Raw genomic sequence first — 18,292 nt, forward strand, 5'->3', positions numbered from 1 at the left:
TGACTGTTTTGTACTTAAAATTCTCTTTTTTTTTCTTGGCAAAAGAAGATCTAATTTCAGTCTTTTTGTTTTGCATTTTTTTAATGTTGGTAGGTAAGTTACTAGAAGCAAAAAGGAAGCATTTGTACTGGACGCCGTGCGCTGCCCATTGTATTGACCTTATGTTGGAAGACATCCCAAGAATAAAGAAAACAATAGAAAGAGCAATTTTTCTAGTTGGTTATATTTACAACCACACTGCTTCCTTAAACATGTTGAGGTCTTTTACAAAGAAGTGAGAATTGGTGAAACATGGGATTACTAGGTTTGCTACTTCATTTTTGATGTTGCAAAGGATTTATGAACAAAAGCAACATCTTAGATGCATGATCACGTCAAATGATTGGACATAAAGCAAGATGACAAGAAATGCTAAGGGAAAAAGGGCAGCTGAAATTGTTTTGATGCCATCCTTTTGAAATTTTGTAGTGTATATTTTGAAGGTTATGGGTCCTCTTGTTCGAGTTCTCCAATTAGTTGATAATGAGAAGAAACTGGCCATGGGATATATATATATGAGGCAATGGATAGAGCAAAAGAGACTATAATTAAGTCTTTTGATAAAAAATAAGACAAGTACAAGGAAATATTTGAGATTATAGATCGTAGATGGGAATGTCAACTTCACCATTCATTACATGCAGTTGGCCACATGTTAAATCCTGAATTTTTTTATGGAAACCCAGCTGTAAAGTTTGATGAAGAAGTTACAAATGGGTTATATAAGACAATTGAAAGATTAGTTCCGGATCTTACTACGCAAGATAAGATTATGAATGAACTGTCAATATATAAGAAAGCAGAGGGTCAATTTAGAAATCCAATGGCCGTTAGAAGAAGGAGTACAAAATCTCTAGGCAAGAAAATATTTTCTAAATCTTTTATGTTGTTATAGATTATATGAAGTTGACTATCTTTAATAATGGAAATTTCTTTTAATTTTGCAGTTGAGTGGTGGAGTTTATTTGGAAATTCAGTCCCTAATTTGTAACAATTGGCCATCAAAATTCTAAGCTTAAATTGTAGTGCAGTTGGTTGTGAATGCAATTGGAGTGTATTTGAACAAGTAAGTTGTTTGTACAAGGTAATATTGACAATTTGGCTCCACAAGATGCTGAAAAAGAGTTAGTCTTTGAAGATGATGATTTGATATGGGGTGAAGTGGCTAGGGCAACTGGTGCTGGAGAAAAGAGGAACACTAGGTCACAAGCAACAAGAGCAAGCGCAAGTGCTAGTGCTAGTGCTTCAACTTTTAGACCAAGAATCATAGATGAGGAATCTAAGGAGGAGCTTGAGGGTTATAAATCTAGTGATGGAGTTGAAGTTAGCTTAGAGGATGAGAATGATGATTTTGAAGAATTATATGACTTATGAAAATAGAATATGCATGTGATAAACTTGAGTGGTTCTAGACTTCTAGGAATTATTTTGTTTGACATTATATTATGCTTTGATTGACTTTAATTATTCTAAAAATTATGCATACATACATATATACATACACTAAATAGTGCTTTACTTTGTTCAGGCGAGCACCTTTCGTGGCGCCTTCCCCTCGGGCAATAAAATATCTTAGCGCCAAGAGCTTTAATTACACTGAGAATAAGGTCTTATGTCACCTAGACCTTATAAATCCAGACATAACAATACAAGATAAACCGATTATACCTTCACTAGAAATGGCTGAAGAGTATAGAAAGCACATTACTAGATTAATGGCACTAGGAGTCATACGACCATCCTCAAGTCGACACAAAACAACAGCTTTTATTGTTAACAAACATTCAAAGCAAGTAAGAGGCAAAAGCCGCATGGTCTACAATTACAAAAGACTAAATAACAATACATATAAAGACCAGTATACTCTACCAGGAATAGATTATCTTCTACTAGAGATAAAAGACAAAAATGTCTACAGTAAATTTGACTTAAAATCAGGATTTCATCAAATCATGATGAGCCCAAACAGTATAGAATGGATAGCGCATTCCTATGTCCTCATGGTCATTATGAATGGCTAGTAATGCCTTTTGGACTTAAAAATGCACCTGCAGTGTTTCAGAGAAAAATGGACACTATCTTCAACACATTCAGATTTCATGTGTCTATATTGACGATATCTTACTATTCTATGACAACATCACTCAGCACGTCCAACATCTGGTAAAGTTCTTTGAAATATGTGAGTAGGAAGGACTAATCCTTTCTAAGACTAAGATGAAGATATGAGTAACAAGAATTGAATTCCTAGGACTCAAAATAGGAAAGGGAGAGATCAAGCTATAGTCGCATATAATCAAAAGCATAATAGAATATCCTGAGCAACAACTAGAAACCATCAAAGGTTTACAATGGTTTTTGGGAATATTAAATTATGCAAGAAATTATATTCCAAACTTGAGTAAGTATAGTAAGGTGTTTTATAAAAAAATGTTCTCTTAAAGGAGAAAGGAAATTTAATGCTCAAGATTGGAAAATGGTAAAACAAATTAAAGGGATAATTAAAAAATTACATCCTTTAATTTTACCAACGCCAAATAGCTATATAATTATAGAGACAGATGGATGTCTAGAAGGTTGGGGAGGAATCCTTAAATGGAAACACTTAGAAAAATCATCTCCTTCACAAGAAAAGATTGCAAGATATTGTAGTGGGGTTTATAAAACCTCTATTACTACTATAGATGCAGAAATAATGGCTTACATATATACTTTACAAAAGTTTAAAATATTTTTGTATGATAGAAGTTAGTTTACACTTAGAACAGATTGTATAGCTATAGTTAATTTCTATAATAAAATTAATAATAAAAAATTATCTATTAATAGATGGATTGATTTTGTAGATCAACTAACCAGAATTGGTCTTACTGTTCATATAGAACATATTAGAGGGAAGGAGAACTTAGGAGTAGACCGACTATCCAGAATTATCTCAACAAGTCCTTACAGGTAAATGAATGAAAAAGGTAAAAATAAATTACCACAGAAGAAGGAAATAAAAGGTAAATAATTACCACAGTTCATAGAAGGAGCCAAAGGCAATTTTAGGTTTCCTTATGGACTAGAACTCGATGTCCAACAGAAAACCATAACAAATGCTTTATGAAAATCTTCAACAGCAACAACAAAGATTAGTGCCTTAAATGCACTATGTTATTATTTTGTAAAAGAAACAAACCAAGATTATGAGTACTTCGTAATCTTTGATGGAAAAAAGGCAGGAATATATCACACATGGGGAAACCTGCAAAAGGCTGTAGGCAAGAGAAATACTCCACAAGGATGGAGAGAGGGGTCTATACCCAACATGCTGCTAAAAGAGCATTCAGGCAGTATACTAAATCTGAAGAGAGCAAAATTTTACAGCTCTCAAGAAATAATATTTTACAAAAAATGTCAGAAGAAAACTTTCACAGATTCTCTATATTAATGAACATGAAGCTATCTTTTAGGCAACAATGGCTTTCTAACTTACCCATTGAGGTGCAACTGATTATTTCAAACAAGGTAAAAGAAGACTTTTATTTTGATCTATCAGTTCTTCAGGAAATAATTGGAGATCTTAATGAAAACTCAACACCGGGACTGGAAGTGGTACAATATATTGGGCTACCACTACAGAACAATTACGCACCTCCAATACTACTTGCCAAAATAGACTGGGAATAGTTTGCCATCAAAGAAATGGTAGGAGAATTATTTTTTAATGGGATTTTACTCTTGTAATCCATCCCCAATGAAGAAGAAGTACCCTTCTTTTTTGGCCCTAAGCTATAAAACTTGTTATCAGGTTATACAAGAGGACATGGCTTTGAAGCTCACATTATATCTGAACTCTCAAGATATAATGGCAAAGTTGTTTCCAGCAACACACAATATATTATTAAGCCGTCATAAGCCTCGTTGGCTTAATTATTCAGAAGCACCATTTAATCACTCACAATTAGGAGAATACATAACTTTTTGTAATTATTTTGTAAATTTTAAAGGTCCAACTAATGACTGGGAATTATTGGGAGAAACATTAATAGCAAGAGTTTGGGTTTTAAATGGTGTTGCCATTAGAAGCAGAAGTATTGGACCCATACCAAGCAGAAGATTTGAAGGATTTGGGAAACAAATCCAACCAGCAGATGTTTCCAGAGAAATGGATGAAGACTCAGCATCTATACTAGAAGCTATGGAAAGAGACTAGATCCATTCTCTAGAATAATATTGTAAAAACTCCTAATTACCCTTACTATTGTTATCTAGAAAAGGGTACTCTGTTGTAATTTTACTTTTGTTCCTTAGAGACTAAGGATACCCTTGCTTTAGACAGCTGGCAAGGGTAAGTTTATAAATGTGTTTATGGTTCTCCATCTACATAAGGAGACCATATGGGATGTAGTTCTGATATCTCGAAACCTTTTCTTGAAGTAATAGAAGAAATCCCTAAGTTTGATCCTTTGCCTTCTTTCTTTACTCTGAGTACAAAAGGATAAGGTGTAAAAATTCCTCAGGAAGCACTTCATCTAAGTTTGCAGGTAAGCACTCTCTCCTTCTGTATCTCCTAATCCTTAATCCTTTTTAATTGGTATCAGAGCTATTGTTTAATATGTGTGAGTAGTTATTTTATTTGATCTTCTGAGAGGCATGTGATTTCTTTCAGCATATAGTTAAAAGAAGTTTATTTATTTTAATTTTTTATGCATATGTCTGTGTTCTTATTTTGATCTCAAAGGGATTATTTTTATTTCTCGAAGGTTTATTCATAGTTTTAAAAGACTCCAAACGTGGGCTGAGCTACGGCAAGAGCACACTTGCAGATCTTTGTGTAATTAGGGATGGCCTGCAATATAACAGTAATCTTGTCCCAGTTTTCCTCCATCTCTGTTTTCTTTAAAAAAAATTTGTTTCTTTCTTTTAGATGATTATAACTATATTAGAATCAATAGCTTTGGCTGAGTAATTACACAAAGTAGAATACTTGAGATCTAGAAGGTGGAGACTCTACAAGGACCGCCAGTCGTTCATGTAAGTCGTCAAGAGGACGCAGCAGACTAATGGTTAGTAGATCCTAAGACAGTAAGCCTAAAGGATCTGAAAGAAGTATGTCTATGGTGAAAGGCCAAAGAAGTTGTTCCTAATATGGTTATAAATTTTAAAAGATTGATTCAAAAGCTTTCTCTTGGTTTTCTAAAAATCTTATATACTATATGTGCAATCTTGCATAATAGTGTTAATATATTTATATGGCTAGAATGTTATTTACTTCAAAATCTCCTTCTATCCAAATATGAGAATCTTGAGCAATGATAACATTAATCATTTCTATTTCTTCTTCTGATTCAATTTCTTGGGCAGATGTGGATGCTTTGTGTCCTAAGAATCTGAAGGATACAGTATGTTTTCCTTTTGTTGAAGACCAGTCTTGAATGGGTGTTGGTTGTTGAGGTTCTAAGGAAATAGACGATTCATCATTTTCTTCTTCTGGAGATATTGGTTTTCCTTCAATAGCCTTAATACCTTGTGTTTCTAGATGGACTAACACATTATCAATCTTCAATTTGTAGGTTGTTGAAGAATAATAACTAAGTCTTCCAATTAAAGCTTTTGAGATTAATAAATTTTCTCTTTGTTGCATACTATCATAGCCCTTGGTTTTAATGATTAATGTAAAATACTTACAGAAATCATTAATTGTCATGGACATATCTAGGGCTAAAAAGGAAATTTCATAATTTTTGGACATATCAACTTCCATAGAGCCAATAGTTGCTTTCTCTGGGATTGTGTCTGAAGAATCAACTAGAGATATTAGTACTTTGGCTCCATAATTTTTTCTGTGTAGGCCATGGATGCCTATTAAGACTAACCCTATATGTATAATAGGATATTGTCTTTTTGCAATTCTCTTTTTGAGTCATTAGATAAGAAACTCATTGAAATTTGTTGTTTAGAAGAACAACATGAAATTATTTCTTCACTTCTATGCTGGTATACTTTTGGTGTGGTTTCCCAAAAACCATGTGTATATAATAACTCAGCTGGGACAAGTTGAGCTCGTCTTATTTTACTTATGTCTAATTGCTGTTGAGGATTAATTAGTTGTCCCACGACAACCTTTGTTCTTGATTTTTGTTTATAGTATTTTCTGAAAGGATTTGTTTGGTAATTCCTAATAATGTCCTTGCTAGGTAGTTTGGTTACTTGTTTATTTGCCATGGATTCGTTTGTATTCTTCTACTTGTTCTTTGGGATCTCTCCAAACATACCTTACTTTGGTTGAAGATTTAACAACTGGTTTTTCTTCAGTACTTGTATCTATTTTAAGATTTTGGACTTTTGAAGTATTATCAGAGATTACTTCTTCAATATGTCCTTGTTTTTCACTTGTAAGGAAAATATCTAGTTTCTTGTGGAGTGATAATAATAACTGTATTATAGTGTTATTCTGTTTGGAATTAATGGTAGCAGATGAACTACTAGAAAAACCAATGAAGGGTGCAAAAGCTGACTTTTCTATATTCTATTGAGTTTTAACCAATTTTGGGTCTTCCTTGCTCATAGAAGTTTACTTAGTGCTTTCAATAAACTAGAGACAGAAGCTTCTAATTTATTGAGTTTTTCTTCAAAATTTTTCATTATGAGAGACTATTCTTGTTTTTCTCTTGTAAGATGGTCTAAAACTGTGAGAATATTTTGGATGCCCTCCTTATTATTTCTTTGCTTTGAGTCTTTTAAAAACTCTAACTTATGTTCGACTTCTTTTAGTTTTTTAAAAATTTTCTTACTAAGATCTAAACTTTATTAGCAATATGAGAATCTTTTTCTGATTTTTTAGCAGAATTATATATCAAAGTAAGATATGTGTCATATAGAAAATTCAATTGATGATTTTCAGAGTGGGACCTATGTTTATGATGTCCTTTAGCAAAACAATAAAAAGAAACTCTATCTTTCATTCCCTTAGATCTATTTCGGTTCTTCTGTATGGTCAGATATTTTACTCAGGCATGATTTGGTTTCATTACTGAGAGCGGAGTAGTGACCCGCTCAACTGGCAGGACTTCGAGTATATCGATCATCATCCGTATGAGCAGAAGCTTACGGGCAGAGACTATCTCTCGATCAGCAGGGGCGATTATCGAGACATCCCGGATGGATGCGCAATGATTATCTGGCACTGTGGACAAATGAGGGACACACTACTGAGAGTGGGAGACAAAGTGGGGAGCACGCAGTGTTGACGGACCCTGGCTATTCATTTGCTAGCCATTGGATGGGAATCAGATTTGTTTGGTTGCTCTTGGCCATGGAATTCCTTGGAATTCGTTCGTCTCCATGCACTTGGCAAAGATCCCCTCCTTGAAACTTTATAAGGGGCTTCATTCTCCCTTGGATGATCATCCCATTCTCACTTCTCTTCTCTCATTTGTAATCTTAAGAGCCAAGGAGAGCTCTTAGGAAGAGAGAGAGAGAGTCTTTTGCCTAGTTGTAAAGCTTCCTTCTCATTACAGAGAGTTTAGTTTTTCTTTCTCACACTCGGTGTCTTTCTCTTGGTTTCCTTTGTGGTTGTGGCGATTTAGCCATCCTTGGGGTTTGTTTTCTTGGCAGCAGGCTAATTTGCATGGATCGAGTGCCGCACTCCCTTCTGCAAGAAGCCTGAGGACGTGTTCCCTTAGTACGAACAAAAGCCGGTCCATAACTATTCATCATTTTTTTTAAGTAAATCGAGTAAGCAAATCAGGATGAATACAATTGATAAACGCCTAAATGTATGTATTTTATATGTATTAATCTTGTATCATTTGTGAATATGTTAACGAATTGATGCCCGCTTTTATGTCTAAATTGGTTATTTCGGTGTTGCGAGGTCTTAAATGAGTCGAACGATGCTCAAAAATGTAAATCGGATGAATTCGACACCAAAAACGGCATTTTTGGGGGTCCCAGCACTGTAGCGGCACTGTAGCGATATTGTAGCAGGTCATTGATCTTGCTGCGGGCATTTGGCTGTGAGTTTCACGGGCTCCATGTGCCCACATGGGTGCCCGTGAGGTTTTCTGGAAATTCTCAATACTCGGTTACCGTTGGAAAAACACCTGCAGAAAAAAACACCTGAGCTGAGTAATCGTAGCACCCGGCATGTTTTCCGGGCATTTGGTCGTGAGCTTTCACGGGCTCCATGCGCCCGCATGGATGCCCGCATGGACTCGACGGGATATAAATGAAACCCGATTTTTTTCTAGGGCAAGGGAGGAGTTTTTTTGGGAGAGTTCTTGGAGCCGATTTTTCACCAATCTTTAGGAGGCAAGATCACACGTTTTGGAGAAGGGAAATCAAAGGGAGAAGCTCGGTTTTGGCTAGATCTTCATCGATCTCTTCTTTGGGAGTTTGTAGACGATGAGGGAATCCGCCCCCATCGCAGCGTCCGTGGAAGCATTTCCACCTAGCTTGGCTTGTCTTCCTACTTCTATTGTTTAAGGGAGTTTTCTTATGCCATTTGTAGTTGTTTTCATAGACTTGTTGCTTGTATTTGTTTGCATGGACGAGTAGACCCCAAGGTCACCGGATGCCGGTGAACCTTGGGGTGAACTTGTGTATTTGGATGATTTAATTTTGTCTATTGCAATTGTTGTGTATTTGTGATTCATTCTTGGTGCATTTGATGTGTTGCTTACATGAGAACTCTGTAAACCAACTGCTAGGTTGTACTTGGTAGCGTGACCATCGCCCTTGTACTAGACACACCAAGTTTGGAAGGGATTCATGTACGAATACGCCGTGACCATCGGGTATTCTGCGACTCCCTCCACCATTAGGGCTAGACCAAGTTGTGTTCCGGCCCTAATTAGGGATTTCCCCACTTGTTAATGCAATCGTTTGAGGATTTGATCGAAGAAATTCGTGTCAATACTTATACCGGATCGAGGGGTTAATTGCCGTGACCATCGGGTTGATCTAATTTAGGAAATCTCTAGGTCCAAACCTTCAATTGCATGACATTCTTAGCATCCTTTGCACTTTAGTAGCCCCTAGGGAATCCGCGATCCGTGACCATTTCTTTCCCCGATTTTTATACCCCTACCTTTTCATAGACTCCATTTGTAGTTCTTTTTATTTCAAGTAATAGATTAGAGAAACCCTTCGAATCATTCGGCTAGACAATACGCAAAGAGGAAGTAAGAGTAGATTCTTGGGCCCAGGGAATACGACCCTCTCGTGCTCGCACGGGGGTATTACATGACGACTCCATGCACTTGCGGATCGCTCATCAAGTTTTTGGCGCCGTTGCCGGGGAACCACATGGAATACTCGGAAAACTTAGAGTTTATTGATTTAGCCATTGTTTCTTTTATTTTGTTCATCTGCTTCTTTTTGTACATATATCTCCATTCATTTGAAATTATTCTCCACTATAAATATTTCTCTTTCTTTGATATTTCCCAGTTATTCACTATCTATTATCATTATGGATGCAGCTAGCGTTTGGAGTGGCGCCTCCTATTTGCAAGTCTCATATTCGGATCTGCCACTTGAATCTCTCACGGCATTTGAATTAGAAGGAATGACGAGTACACACATTTTTGACATTTGGAGACGGTCTGAGCGTTACAATGTGGCCGGAGCTGTACCACTGGGAGAGCATGGTGTGCAAGACCTATTCACGCATTATTTGAAATCCGATAGTGTGTTGCCAGTAGTGGAGCTTATCCCACCTAATCCTCCCCCCATCCCTATTCATGAGAAAGTGAGGAACAATTCTGATGCCTTTGGCATACCAATTCATCAATATGATGAGGAAATAGATCTTTTGTCGGGAAGTAGCTCAGGATCATCCGAAGGTGAGATTCACGCTATAGAAGAGTGCATGGATAGTAGCTGCTCCACGGAAGACGTGTGTAGAGGATTCGAGGATATTGATTAGGGGAAGTTTGGGAACCGCCGGAACTAAAACTAAAGCCGCTGCCCGAACACTTGGAGTATGCTTTTCTCGCAGAAGGATCAAAGCTCCCAATTATCATCGCCGCCGACCTGACTCCTAAGCAAAAATCCGACCTTCTGAGTGTGTTAAAGAAGTATAAAAAAATAATTGCGTGGAAGATCTCAGACATTAAAGGAATTAGTTCTTCCTTCTGTACACATAAGATTCTCATGGAGGATAATCATAGGCCAACGGCTATACCCCAGAGAAGGATCAACCCCAATATGAAAGAAGTAGTGCGCAGTGAGGTGATCAAACTTCTTGATGCAGGTATCATTTACCCTATCTCTGACAGTGAGTGGGTAAGCCCTGCACAAGTAGTACCAAAGAAAGGGGGAATGACGAGTGGTCACTAATGAAAAATGAATTAGTCCCCACTAGAACGGTCACGAGTTGGCGTGTGTGCATAGACTACGTAAAAACTCAATGATGCTACTAGAAAAGATCATTTCCCTCTACCTTTCATCGACCAAATGCTTGAATGACTAGCAGTGGCACTCAGTACATCGTTTCTTGGATGGCCTCTCCGGATATTTTTCAAATCCCCATTGCCCCAGAAGACCAGGAGAAGACAACCTTCACATGCCCTTATGGTACTTTTGCTTACCGCCATATGCCCTTTGGATTATGTAACGCACTGACCCACTTTCCAAACGATGCATGATAGCTATATTTGACGATCTAGTGGAGGATATCATGGAGGTCTTCATGGACGATTTCTCGGTTTTTGGTAACTCTTTTGACTGCTGCCTCAAAAATCTAGAGCAGGTTTTTAGCGGATGTGAGGAAACTAACTTGGTTCTCGATTGGGAAAAAGTGTCATTTTATGGTCAAGGAAGGCATTGTCTTTGGGTCATAAGATATCGCAACAAGGAATTGAGGTGGATAAGGCCAAGGTTTCCACTATCGAACAGCTGCCTTCCCCAACGTCGGTGAAAGCCATTAGGAGTTTTTTGGGACATGCAGGTTTTTACAGAAGATTCGTCAAGGATTTTTCATTAATTGCCAGACCACTTACAAAGCTCCTTGAGAAGGACACGGCCTTCGAGTTCAGTGATGAGTGTATGACCGCTTTCCTTACCCTCAAGAAAAACCTTATTGAAGCCCTGATCATCGTGTCTCCCGATTGGAATTTACCTTTTGAACTCATGTGCGATGCTAGCGACTTCGCGAGTGGGGGGCGCTTCTTGGGCAACGTCGAGGGGATCATTTTTCACCCTATATACTATGCAAGCAAGACATTGAATGGTGCTCGAGAAAATTATACTACCACCGAGAAAGAAATGCTTGTCGTGGTTTTTTTGCATTTGACAAGTTTTCGTTCATATTTAGTGCTATCAAAGGTGATCGTGTTCACCGATCATTCCGCCTCGAAATATTTGTTGAGCAAACAGGGATGCAAAACCTCGTCTCGATCCGGTGGGTACTCTTGCTTGAGAATTTGACTTAGAGATCAAGGATAAGCGGGGGCCGAAAACTTGGTCACGACCACCTATCTCGCCTTGTGGTCCCATTGGGGAGCACCGAGGAAAGAAGGGAGATAAATGATGGTTTTCCTGATGAGCAGTTGTTTAGCATTCGGATATTGAGAGAAGAAGAAACTCCGTGGTTTGCTCGATTTTTGCAAACTATCTTGCTCAGCGGACGCGTCCGGATGGGCTAACTTATCAACAAAGGAAAAAAAGTTCTACTCGATCCGAAATATTATTTCGGGAGGATCCCTATTTGTTTAGAACTTGCTCGATCGTGTGGTGAGGAGGTGCGTATCTCATTCGGAAGGGTATTCTATATTGGAGCATTGTCATGCCGGTCCCACTGGGGGACACTACAGTGCCAACCGGACAACCAGGAAAATCCTAGATGCAGGCTTTTATTGGCCTTCCATTTTTCAAGATGCACAGAAGTTTGTTCAATGCTGCGATAGGTGCCAACAGACTGGAAACATTTCAAGGAGAGATGAGATGCCGCAAACCTGGACCCAAGCTTGTGAGGTGTTCGATGTGTGGGGGATTGATTTCATGGGCCCTTTCCCTAGTTCCCGTGGTAACCAGTTCATTTTGGTTGCTGTGGATTATGTTTCTAAATGGGTGGAAGCACAGGCGTCCCCCACAAGTGATGCACGAGTGGTAGTAAAATTTTTGAAAAATCTATTCTCCAGGTTTGGTACTCCGAGAACGATCATCAGCGATCGGGGGACTCATTTTTGTAATTCACAGTTTGCGAGCACCTGAAGCGATATGGAGTATCACACAGGGTTGCAACTCCATATCACCCTCAAACTAGTGGGCAAGTTGAAGTCTCCAACCGTGAATTGAAACGAATTTTGGAGAAATCTGTAAGTCAGCACAGGAAGGATTGGACAGATCATTTGGATGATGCCCTCTGGGCATATCGGACAGCATATAAAACACCTCTTGGAGCAACCCCTTATAGGCTAGTCAACGGGAAAGCTTGCCATTTACCCGTTGAATTGGAACATAAAGCATATTGGGCTATTAAACAATTAAATTTTGACCCTCATCTAACCGACCATAAGAGGAAGTTCCAACTTAGTGAGTTGGATGAATGGCGCACTATGGCATATGAAAATTCCTTGCTTTACAAGAAAAGGATTAAGGAGTATCATGACCGACACATCAAACAAGGTAAGCATTTCAAGGAAGGGGACCAGGTTCTTCTCTATAATTCAAGGTTACGACTCTTCCCGGGGAAGTTAAAATCTAGGTGGCACGGGCCCTTCACAGTTTCACAAGTCTTTCCCCATGGCGCCATCGAGATAACTCATCCGGAGAAAGGCACATTTAAGGTTAACGGTCACCGAGTGAAGCCATACCTATCTTGGAGCACTTCTCTTGGACTTGGAGGTAAGTCCCCACCATTTGATCCACTTTGAGGTAAGAAAAAGGTACGTCGAGCTAATGACGTTAAACAAGCGCTTCTTGGGAGGCAACCCAAGTCTTTAAATTCATCGTCTTTAAATTTTCGTATTTCTTTTAGTTGCTTAGTTTATCTATTGTGGTTGAATGCCTTTGTTTGTATGTTTTTCGTATTTTTCTTTTGTTGATGTTTTTGTGCTCAACTCATGTTTTGGTTTGCTCGCTTGTATTTGGCCTTGAATTAGTATTGTTTAGTTGTGTTTTATTGTCATCCCGGTGCTTAAATGGTTGTAATTCGTATTTTATTGAGTGTGCAAGAGGAACCATGCCAATTTTTCAATTTTCCAGGTCCATACGGGCCGTATACGGCCCGTATGGACACTTGTGGCATGATCCGGGGCCTTGTGGCCATCCTTGCGGCCGCAAGGGACCTCTCGTGGGGACCCTGTGCGCGTGGGCTGAGACGCTCACGGGCGCCATGCGCCCGCATGGGCGCCCGTGAGGCTCTCGGCCTCACTGGGCGCGCGTGGGCTGAGAGGCTCACGGGCGCCATGCGCCCACATGGGCGCCCGTGAGCCTTTCAGGCTGGTTTTTTCCAGCCAATGCGGGCACCATGCGCCCGCATAGGATCTGCATGGGCTGGGCTGTCCATTAAAGGGGCTTTGTCCCCCTTTCTCTCTCCACTCTCTCCTCCTTCTTCTCCTCTTGTTTTCCTCTCATCTCTCCCTCACTCTACCTCATTTCTTCACCATAGTTTTTTTCTTCTCTAATCACCTCTCCTCCATCTTGCAAACTCACTCTTGGGTTTTTAATCGGAGTTTTATCAACCGTTTCGCGGATCTCATCACCCCAAGCCTCCAAGCCCTAATTCTAGGTTTTGCTACAAACTTGGTTTTTATTGTGTTCTCACTTTATCTTTGAAACTTGAATGACATATTTGGTTGTTGTGATGTGGTGTATGCTTGTTTCTTTGAGTTTTTTTCCTTCATTTTTGTAAATTTTGGGAAGCTAGATGTCTAGGAGAAACTCTTGCAAAAAAATTTCATGAGTTCTTTGTAGCAATGGCTGAAATTTTTCATTCTTCACATAGAAATTGTTGTGCTTTCAATTTTTTCCTTAATTCCATGATGATATAGTTATCTCCTATGAATGTATTCATAAAAATATTGGTTTGATCACTTGTTTTTGTGGTATAGGTATGCCGATCAAGCGAGTTCTAACAAAGCGGCCACGGCACGATGCGGCATCAAGTGGAGTGCCATCCTTTGCCTTACCACAACATAGGGACTTCTCACGGATTGTTGCCTCTCCTCCTTTCCCCTTTGCTAGAGTTGTTGCCCAATGACTGTGCTTTCACTAAACACTCTTCATCAACCAAATGGGGCAGTCTCTTTTCCCTTCCCTTTCATGCTTTATTTAATTATTATGAATTCTACACCATGTTCTGCTGATTAGTGTACATTGAGGGCAATGTACAATTCTAGGTGTGGGGATGGGATGGGCTATTTGCATGCTTACTTCACCGGTGATAGCTATGATTTATTGTTAAGAACCTCCTGGCTTGAATGAATGATAGTAATGAGTTGTAGTGTTATTTGTGCTATAAGGAAGTCATGTTTTCTTTCTAGTGTTTTCTTCACAGCTTTGACACAGTACTTCTACCTTGTTTGCCCCAGCTAACCCACTACTTTGATTTAAAGTGTTAGAGTGGTAAATTCATCCCTCAATGGTCTTTTAAGAGCTTTTGGTTCTTTTGTTCATTTTGTTTTATCCCTAAGTGAAGTTTTGCATGAAAGTACTGTAGCACCGGCATGTTTTCTGGGCATTTAGCTGTGAGCTTCACGGGCTCCATGCGCCCGCATGGATGCCCGCATGGACTGACGGGATATAAATGAAACCGATTTTTCTAGGGCAAAGAGAGGAGTTTTTGGGGAGAGTTCTTGGAGCCGATTTTCACCAGTCTTTAGGAGGCAAGATCACACGTTTTGGAGAAGGGAAATCAAAGGGAGAAGCTCGGTTTTGGCTAGATCTTCATCGATCTCTTCTTTGGGAGTTTGTAGACGACGAGGGAAGCCGCCCCCATCGCGGCGTCCGTGGAAACATTTCCACCTAGCTTGGCTTGTCTTCCTACTTCTATTGTTTGAGGGAGTTTTCTTATGCCATTTGTAGTTGTTTTCATGGACTTGTTGCTTGTATTTGTTTGCATGGACGAGTAGACCCCAAGGTCACCGGATGTCGGTGAACCTTGGGGTGAACTTGTGTATTTGGATGATTTAATTTTGTCTATTGCAATTGTTGTGTATTTGTGATTCATTCTTGGTGCATTTGATGTGTTGCTTACATGAGAACTCTGTAAACCAACTGCTAGGTTGTACTTGGTAGCGTGACCATCGCCCTTGTACTAGACACACCAAGTTTGGAAGGGATTCATGTACGAATACGCCGTGACCATCGGGTATTCTGTACCCCTCCACCATTAGGGCTAGACCAAGTTGTGTTCCGGCCCTAATTAGGGATTTCCCCACTTGTTAATGCAATCGTATGAGGATTTGATCGGAAGAAATTTGCGTGTCAATACTTATACCGGATCGAGGGGTTAATTGCCGTGACCATCGGGTTGATCTAATTTAGGAAATCTCTAGGTCCAAACCTTCAATTGCATGACATTCTTAGCATCCTTTGCACTTTAGTAACCCCTAGGGAATCCGCATCCGTGATCATTTCTTTCCCCTGATTTTATACCCCTACCTTATCATAGACTCCATTTGTAGTTCTTTTATTTCAAGTAATAGATTAGAGAAACCCGTCGAATCATTCGGCTAGACAATACGCAAAGAGGAAGTAAGAGTAGATTCTTGGGCCCAGGGAATACGACCCTCTCGTGCTCGCACGAGGGGTATTACTTGACGACTCCGTGCACTTGCGGATCGCTCATCAAACATAAACGAGATAATTTCTTCCTCTGAAAGAGGATTTCCAATGGCTAAAAGAGCATCAGTTAGGTTTTTAACCTTGCGAAAGTAGTCAACAATGGATAGGTCCTTCTTCTATAATGTGGACAACTGCATTCGGATTTGCATAATCTGAGCCTGAGAGTTTGATGAGAACATCTTCTCTAGAGCAAGCCTTACTTCTCGAGAAGTAGAGAGGAAGATGGCATGTGAGAGAACGTCTTCTATTAATGAAGATAATAATAATCTTAGCACAAGTTGATCTTGCTGAAATCAAACATTGTAGTCTGGATTAACGAATCACAACAAATCCTTCGTCTTTGGCCTGAGTAATTATTGTTGGAGGATGCTCGATGGTACCTTCAACATATCCGAGCATGTACTGGCTTTGTAAGTACGGAAGGAATTGTGCCTTCCATAGCAAGTAGTTGTCTCATGTGAGTTTTACACTTATGAGATGATGGAAAGAAGGTGTTGGAAAAAGTCCAGTTGAGATAGAAGAATTGATAGTGGTTAATCTTTGGGTAGCTATTGAGTTTGATGCAGTGGATTTGGTAGATATTGGGATCAGTATGGCTCTGATACCATGTAAGAAATTTGTAAAGCTTTGTTTCTCACATATACTAATCTCACCAGATCAGTTATATTTATAATATATCATTACAATTGACAGATACAACAACAAAGAAGAGATAAAACTGAAAGAAAGAAACTAGCCTACACGTATAGCGGTAGTTGTAACTGCAATGCAAAAGAATAGGTCAAAGACTAACTAAGACTGGAGAATTCTCACGCAATGTTTAATTTGTCTAACAACCCTGACCAATGACATTACAGGTGAGGATGGCTCATACCTCATTAAGCTCTTCCTCAATAAGGGTTGCTAGATCAATAGCTTCACTGAGCTTCCCTTGATGCCTACTCATTGCTTTATGGGTCAATAGCTTACTGGAATTGAGGAAAAGTTTGGATTTTTATCACATTTTACAGGAGATTGATTTGAGATCAAGAGATGGAAATGATGGAGAATTGTAGAGAAACAAGCAAAAGTTGAGAATTTTCCTTTCATTTCTTTAAAAGAACTCAGCTGGATTCTTTAATCCTAATAAACAATTGAAATCATAAACATTTTTTTTCTTTCCTTTCTTTTTTTTATAGATTTTCTTAATGAAAGAAAAAAAAGGTGGAAGATGAGATTTATTATACTATTCTTTTCATCATTCTATAAAAAAAATAAATAAATCAAAAACCTTTTATTTGTGATAAATAACTATAATTCATTGAATTATGTAATTATATGTATTATTCTGCAGTTGAACTGAAACTAAGAAGCAAAATTTACCAAACATTTTGATACAGGCTTGGTTTGAAGAAATAAAAAATCAAAGGAGAAGGGGGAAGAGGATAAAGAAGAGAGAGCATTGAAAAGTTAAGAAAGAGAAGCAGAATTCTTATTGCTTTTTACTCATCTGCTTCTTCTCATTATATAAACTTGTAACTAACATTTGTAATAAACCTCTCAGAGCATAATGGCAAATGACTCATGTGCATATTCATTCCCACTATTTGAATATGTTCTCCTACAACCTCTTATAGATCTAATTATATAATAGCAACTATTAATAACATTCAAAATAGTTCATTAACATAATCACATTTAATTTAACATGAAGTCTTTGAATTTCTTTGACCCGATCAACCCTTTGTTCTTCCACTCGTTGCAACTTTCTCATGCTCCAGCTCCACATCTGGAGTTGCCAGTAATACATTGATCATATTTTGCATGATAAACATATACAAACATCTAAACTCATTTGCAACATTTGTAATAGTTGATCAATATTTTGCATGATAAACCTAGCATCAAATTGTGAAAGAAACTCACAAAACAATATGTCTAGTTTGCATTAAAAAAAACTATGATCAATTGGTAGACTCAAAATTGGGGGAATACCAGTCTAACTCTTAATTTTATTCACTCTTTCATTCTAGCATTTCAAGTCATTTCAAGTCATTGAATGCCATTATAAATGGGTAAACATAAGTGACTTTCTTCACCATTGATCGGTATGCAATCACATCTCTCTTCACCAAGAATTCCATCACACACCTCTTTCAAATCCATCATCTATCTCTGCTTGCAAGTAATGACCTATTAAACATATTCCCAAGGCTAATTATTCAAATAATGTCCATAAATCATACAAACTAAAAACTAATTCAAAATAACAAATAAAAAGTACCATATGGAGTTTCTTGATTAACCTGAAATGACATTCCTCTGAGATTTGAGTATTGCATCTCTTGGTTTCTACAAATTAACAACAAATTAAATAAAATTAATCAAACCAAACTTAATGGATGTTGGTTGTTCGATTAATTAATCAATGCTGACGGTGATTCATAAGTGGAGGAGTGGGCGATGTTGAAGTTGGAGGAGCGGCATGCGGCCA

The sequence above is a fragment of the Dioscorea cayenensis genome, chromosome 14 (genome assembly GCF_009730915.1).
Source record: "Dioscorea cayenensis subsp. rotundata cultivar TDr96_F1 chromosome 14, TDr96_F1_v2_PseudoChromosome.rev07_lg8_w22 25.fasta, whole genome shotgun sequence".
NCBI lineage: Eukaryota > Viridiplantae > Streptophyta > Magnoliopsida > Dioscoreales > Dioscoreaceae > Dioscorea > Dioscorea cayenensis.